Below are 7500 nucleotides of genomic sequence, written 5' to 3'. Positions count from 1 at the left end.
TCATATATTTTTGTAGAAAAAAATGTTTAATCAATTAGTTGAGCTTCAGAATACAACGATAAATCTGAGATAGGTTTTAAACTGAGTATAAGATTCCTAAAATTATACCGCCTCTATTTACATACTAAAATAAATAATTATAAGTAATTAAAAAATGTATCCGAATAATTTTTGTTACCAAGAAAGTTATCCGTGAAACAAGACATTTCTCGCTCAAAATGTCAATTTCATCGAAAAGCTTCGATGCAGCATGTTTGCAAAGATTTTTCAAGTTTTCTTACCTTAGACGAAACTGGCAAATATAGGAAACCGGTAGGGTTTCACGCTCGAATTGTGATTGCGTAATAAGCGTCTGAACAGGTAAAGCTGAATGTAAACAAACAGAGCGAACAGACAAAAAAAAAGCCTTCAACTTAAAGTTATCCTTATCGTTGTTTTTGGTCATAGAGATTGTTGCAATAAAATAACTGCGCTCTTACCTTTCAAAGTTAGGGTTTTAGTGAACCCCTTTGCCCTTCCTGTGAACAATTTGTTGAATGTTTGTTTCTCTTACCTTAGACGAAACTGGGAAATATAGGAAACCGGTAAGGTTTCACGCTCGAATTGTGATTGCGTAATAAGCGTCTGAACAGGTAAAGCTGAATGTAAACAAACAGAGCGAACAGACAAAAAAAAAAGCCTTCAACTTAAAGTTATCCTTATCGTTGTTTTTGGTCATAGAGATTGTTGCAATAAAATAACTGCGCTCTTACCTTTCAAAGTTAGGGTTTTAGTGAACCCCTTTGCCCTTCCTGTGAACAATTTGTTGAATGTTTGTTTCTCTTACCTTAGACGAAACTGGGAAATATAGGAAACCGGTAAGGTTTCACGCTCGAATTGTGATTGCGTAATAAGCGTCTGAACAGGTAAAGCTGAATGTAAACAAACAGAGCGAACAGACAAAAAAAAAAGCCTTCAACTTAAAGTTATCCTTATCGTTGTTTTTGGTCATAGAGATTGTTGCAATAAAATAACTGCGCTCTTACCTTTCAAAGTTAGGGTTTTAGTGAACCCCTTTGCCCTTCCTGTGAACAATTTGTTGAATGTTTGTTTCTCTTAGCAAGAATCAAGTAAATTACCTCGGGAAATCTTGAATAAGTGATAAACAAACAATTTGAGACGACAATATCGTAAAATATCGCGGTCTCTCCTCAACAGAAAAGAGTCCACTGGATCGCGATAAAAGCCATTTGTGCGCGTGTATGATCCCTAACAGATGTTTTGAATCATCTGCTGCTTTGGTATGACCAGGTCTTCCTCATGCCCCGGACGCACCTGACCCCTTGTACTTTTCCTTCAACCATTCAGTCATATCATTCTCGCAGGATAATAAAGGAACCATTCCTGTTTCGTGCGGAGCCCATGCGGTGGCACCGCACTGACCACTTGCCCCTCCAAACGAACAAAGTGCCATCGTGAAATTACCCTTGAATTTCTTACACCTGATAAAACATACCCGCGAAACGGAAGAAGAACGTAACCTCGGTCCAGTCCCCACTCTCTCCTATGTCCAAAATGGCGGGCCGGTTGATTTTGCATCATCTCAATGCCCTGGCCTCGTTTGGTTATTATATTCAATTCAGCAACACAAGTTTTTTGGTTTACTATCGAGCTCTCCTAACTGTGCATTCCTTCTTGACGGATGGTTTCATTTACTCCGCTCTAGAAGACGCTGAAGTAACGGGTCACATCGACACTGCTATAAACTGCAGCTCGTATATCTCTACGTATATATCTATGCATGCATGGCCATGCTCCTTTACTGGTGGGTATTTACAAGAACTGTTCAGGCTGTTAACAGACATAGATTATATGCTAACGAACGTTTTCGTTAAGCTAACTTTATCTTGTAATCATAATAAAAATCAGGCGTGACAAAATATAGAGACTTTCCATGCTTGGAGCAACGGAGAAGAATTATGACTTGAAACTGAATATTAATCAATGAAAAATTCAAGCATCGTTTAGAAAGATCGTTACATCGAGGTAAGGCCTTCATCATTTGTGCTGTTTGATGGGTGCTAGGTTTTCAAATTGCAAATTAACCCTTGTTTTGCTAAATAAGGGTATTTGTTGTGCTAATCAAAGGCCTTTAAGAGCAATTGTAAGGTAAGAATCAGAGTATTTCTAAACAATTAAACTGATTTAGCTTTAACAATTCATTTTCATTTACCAAATACAGAATAAGGGCTTCATGTCAACAATTTGGTTTGTTTATGGCATTAATTATGCTCAAAATTCCATTTTGCATGACCTTATAGAGGCATGGAGTGTTTGTGACAAAAATTCAACAAACCGTGATAAGCCAAATTTTTCTCAACTGATTTTGATAATTGGGTCACTAAAGTAAATAATGGTTTAGGTACGGATGTTATGCAAGAAGGCAGGTAGATATACTGATTTTTTGAAAAATGGCAATTTTGGGTTGTAATTTTGACATAAATTTTGGCCAAACTCTAGCCCCAGGCTCCTCTCTGTCCAATACCTTGAGGGCAAAGTTACATGCATGTAATGAAAGCTCTATTATAGTAATATTCATAGTCAAATTCATTTGGCAGCACAATTTACCAGTTGGGTTTTATGGCACTTTCAAAATGACCCCTGAAAGGCTGGATTTTTTGTACTCAAAGGGCAAAAAATGAGAACCCCCCTGAAACTCTAAAACTGAAAGTCAGAGAAGTGAGCCAAATTGGCTTTTGAAATATCTCATGGCAACCAACTTCTGTGCCAAGTCTCAGCCAAATCGGTTGACCACAAGTTTTGGCCCCTGGAACACTTTCTCAGATAATGACACTTAAATAGCTTGGTTTGTGTTCTCCCTGAAAAGAAATCTCTGTTTCTGTCACATTACAATTCATTACAATCCACAATGACAAATTTACTTATCAATCCATTTCCCGACTGCGAAGCCATGCCTATGGCTATTTTGGACAAATTTCAACCTGTAACTCTTCAGGGGGTGTCTAACATCATCCGGGGTGCTAAAGTGAAAAAAAAAAAACCACACACACACACAAACAAAAAAACGCTGATGACACACAGACTTAATGTGCGTTTAAGACCTCAGATGCTGGTGACCTTGAAGCAACCAAACTCAAGCTTGAGACTTGCATTGATAGTGTCAATGCCTGGTTGCTGACTTTAGTACATGCTTTCGTGACTTCTAAGCAAGATAATTCTAATGCCCTTTTTTGTATGGCCTTTTCAAGTATAAGATCCAGCGCCTGCAATACGTGCTGAACTCTGCCGTTAGGCTAGTTACATTGTCTAGGAAAAATGATCACATATCTCCAGTACTAATGGAGCTTCATTGGTTGCCAGTTGAACAGCGCGTAGAATTTAAGACCTGATTGTATACACATAAAGTAGTGATTAGTATGGCACCTGTTTATCTTCAGGAACTTTTAGACTTTTATATACCTGGCCGTAGCCTTAGATTAGGAAATATGCAACTTCGAAAGACACAATCGTACAATTAAAAATCGTACTGGTTCAAGGCATTTCCTATATGTGTCCCCAAGCTTTGGGATGCCCTTCCACTGGAGCTAAGGATGTGCGATTCCGTAGGTAGCTTTAAAAAAGGCCTGAAGGCTTCCCTATTGTTGAGATTAATTAGGAAAAAGTTTTTAACACTGGGAATATGAATTGATTTTAAGTTTTTATTTATTTTAGTTATATTTTAATTTTTTTAATTTTTCAGGCAATTTTGATGTGAAGCGCTTGTGGACCTTTTAGGAATAAGCGCTATAGAAATAAGTTATTATCATTATTATTATTATTATTATTATTATTATTAATATTATTATTATTATTATTATTATTATTATTAATAATAATTATTATTATCACATTACTTACTACAGGCACTACTTTTCCTGTTAAAACAGAATCTTTTCTGATTAGGTTGGTGGTATTGGTGAGTATCTGATGAAGTTGCCCTTTGTGGCTCGTCCTTATCCTCCTTTGCCTTTGATTTCCTGATAATGTTATTGTGGCCGGTAGGTGAAAATACCTTTTAAGGACGACACCTTTTAAGCCGTGAGGATTTAACGTCAAGGACGTGGAATATTTCGGCAGTTTATTTTCTCGCTACCAAACTTGCGATTCTGAAAGAGGTTTGGTCCAGCAATTTGGAAACCAAAGTGTGCACTGAGGTATATTGAGTTCACCTTACATGTCCATAAAGGCATCTATTGCTGGTGCTGCTTATTTTTACGTGATACCTTGGTGATCTTCATGTACAAACTGAAAGATACTAGGAAGCATTGCTTCGGGGATTACAATATATAGGATTACTCCGCGGATGAAGAACACGGTGGGATTAACACTGGTGACATTTGTTTTGCTTAGATTTTAACCTCTAAAAGCCTTTCAGACTTCACAGAATATGGCCTCTCTCATTTCTTCGGAGAAGGCATCAGCAACTCATCTCATTCAGTATCACGAAAAGCAGCACAGCAACACGCTTACAAAGACCAAGCAGATGACTTAAATTGCTAACTAAACAAAAAATGTGGTGAATGCGTGAGTGATCGTAAAGGTATTACGTATACCTTGATCTTCGACACCACCTCATCTCACAGAAATTTTAAGGGACGTGTAACGTTTTAATAATATAATACTCGAACCAACGTTTCCTGAGCTGAAGGTTTGCCTGTTATCAAATGTAGGGTCTAAAGACATGACAGAATATATAACGGTGACTAGATATCACCAAGAGGTAGAGTAAATGTTCATTTGAAGTGTAATGATAAAAATAGTTAATCCATCAATAAGGTTTCGTGTTTAATCACTTGCATTGCCACCAGTGAAATCACACTTTATGTGGTGTTGTCGAGGAGTGACTCTGATTGTACTGCTCTAAGATTAGATTTTATATTAGTCGATAGTATGAAATAATACAGTGATAAAGTTCGATGTATATTGAAACAAAATATTTTCATAAATAGCCTAGTACATATCTGACTGTAGTTGTTTACCATGAAAAATACGAGGATCGCTCGGTTATCATCACTGAATTAAAGTGCTGATAAGAGCTAATATGACTAGCAAAGCTATGAAAAGCGTTAAGCGTATAAGTAATCTATTTCGACGGTTCTTATGTTTTGGAAACTGGTAAGAAAATGGCATGAAAACCACAGCCTCGCAAGATTTAAATCGTTTCTACACCCAGCGATAAGTTACAATTTATGAGAAATTTATTTCAGAATTGATTTTGTTTGCGTGCTGTGCTAACATACGTCTTGAACTTGGGAGTACCGATATTTTGATATCGGTCAGCTTGATCAATGATGAACACATTTCAATTCTACTCATAACCCCTCGAGAGCTCCATCGATATGTTTTCACGATCGATTTGTTTTCTCATTCCTGTGCGTGTTGTTTTCTTCGCTAAGTTAGTACAGGGTAAGGTGGGTCTTTGTGAAATATTTCATTTGAATACTTTTGTGAAGTCACCAAGCCGGTTTTCTTAGTGTTCACTTGTCACATTTTCTCGGTGTGTGATATTTATTTTTTAAACTGCACTGAATACAATGCAGAATTATCCATTTCAGTAAATTCCTACTTTTGGTAAATAAATGAGAGACCAAGAAAGCCTGAAAAAATTTAGGCTTGAAAAGATTCAAAACCCTTGACCTCTGCAATGCCAGTGCAGTGCTCTACCAACTCAGCTATGAAGCCAGGTGGGAGCTTCAACTCAATGGATACTGACTGTGAATTTACAAAATGACCAAAAATACATGAAATATATATGTATTTGAACCGCAGCTGAAAGAATGAATAAATGAGAGACCATCGCATTTTGTCTTGTTTCATTTTTTCATTCTTTTATCAACAGTTCAAATTATACTCAGTTGTGTAAGTTCAAAATCAACATGTCTCAAACGCCGATACACAAATGTAACTGCGCAAAAGGTTAAGGGACCAACTGGATAACTCCATCTTTTATTTAACCTTTCTTAAAAACAGTAGAATACTACCATCATTGTTCTCCTCTGAAGGAAACGACTGAAATGGCAGGGACATGTCAGTCACTCTTGATGGAGCAACTTGGGGCAGCTCAAGACAAACAGAAATAAATGGTCTATGCCTGGTTCGTCCAGACAGCACAGCAGTGAGTAGCTTGAGTGTACATATTTTTTTTCAATATACCACAGGCAGCCCAAGCTCGCGTCACTAGAGAGCGTGTAATAATTAATTACTAGTGGGCATGATGACCTTTGAGTGCAAGCAGCCATTGAGAATTTTTAAAAACGCATTATAAGACTTTGTATGGGAAATAAAATACTGTCGATTATGAAGTTTAAAAAACGCTGAATTTAACTTTCATTCAATAAAACGAATAAAACTGCCAAGTTCGCGGCGTCACTAGAGAGCGTGTGATAATTAATAACTAGTGAGACGATGACCTTTGAGTGCAAGCGGTATTGGGTTACGGGCAGCCGTTGAGAATTTGAACGCATTATAAGACTTTGTACGGGAAATAAAATACCGACGATTTTGACGCTTAAAAAAACGCTAAATTTAACTTTCATTCAATAAAATGAATAAAACTGACTCACCTCTGGTGTATTCTTGTTCGTTTTGGGGTTTCTTTTGTCGTTTCGGGCATTCTTTGGAATCACTGTCATTCCCTTCATAAGACGAAGTCAAGGCAGCACAGTCAGATTTCGATCGTAAGCTCACGTAGTACGCTCAGAGGCGGTTTGCGCCTCGAAAATCCATCCCAGCCGCGATTTTTTCACGCAGAGCTAAAGCCCCATCATTCTCAAACCTCGGTGAATGTTTCGTCGTCAAAAATCCCCACTCACTTTGCTGGAAATGAGCATTCTCTGCTTCCGATTCCACGATAGCGTCGTTTCTCCAACAGATGATGATTTTGAAAATGGACACGGAGCTTGGGTCCGAGGTCAAATTAACTCCACCCGATGGGGTACAGTCATTTCATGTACAGCACTTACCCCAACCCCACAGCGGCGTCTCGGACCGCTTCATTGTTACGAGCGACCAATGGCATAGCGAGGCGACGCTATGGGACATCAACAGACAAATCATGCAATCAACTTACCAGAATTTCCAATTTGGGAGATATCTCGGACCTTTGCGGCGTTTCGGAGAGGAATCCCGTTCATTTTCGAGTGGTCTCTTTGCCTTTGATAACATATTTTTATATCTCGATGAAAACCCCGCAGAATATTTAAATTTTGCTGTCTGGTTTGTCTGTTGATGTCCCGTAGCGTCGCCTCGCTATGCCATTGGTCGCTCGTAACAATGAAGCGGTCCGAGATGCCGCTGTGGGGTTGGGGTAAGTGCTGTACATGAAATGACTGTACCCCATCGGGTGGAGTTAATTTGACCTCGGACCCAAGCTTCGTGTCCATTTTCAAAACCATCATCTGTTGGAGAAACGACGCTATCGTGGAATCGGAAGCAGAGAATGCTCATTTCCAGCAAAGTGAG

The sequence above is a fragment of the Pavona decussata genome, unplaced genomic scaffold, assembly GCF_977016875.1.
Source record: "Pavona decussata unplaced genomic scaffold, jaPavDecu1.1 SCAFFOLD_318, whole genome shotgun sequence".
Lineage (NCBI taxonomy): Eukaryota > Metazoa > Cnidaria > Anthozoa > Scleractinia > Agariciidae > Pavona > Pavona decussata.
The sequence above is the reverse complement of the archived record's forward strand: the minus strand, read 5'-3'. Positions refer to the sequence as shown.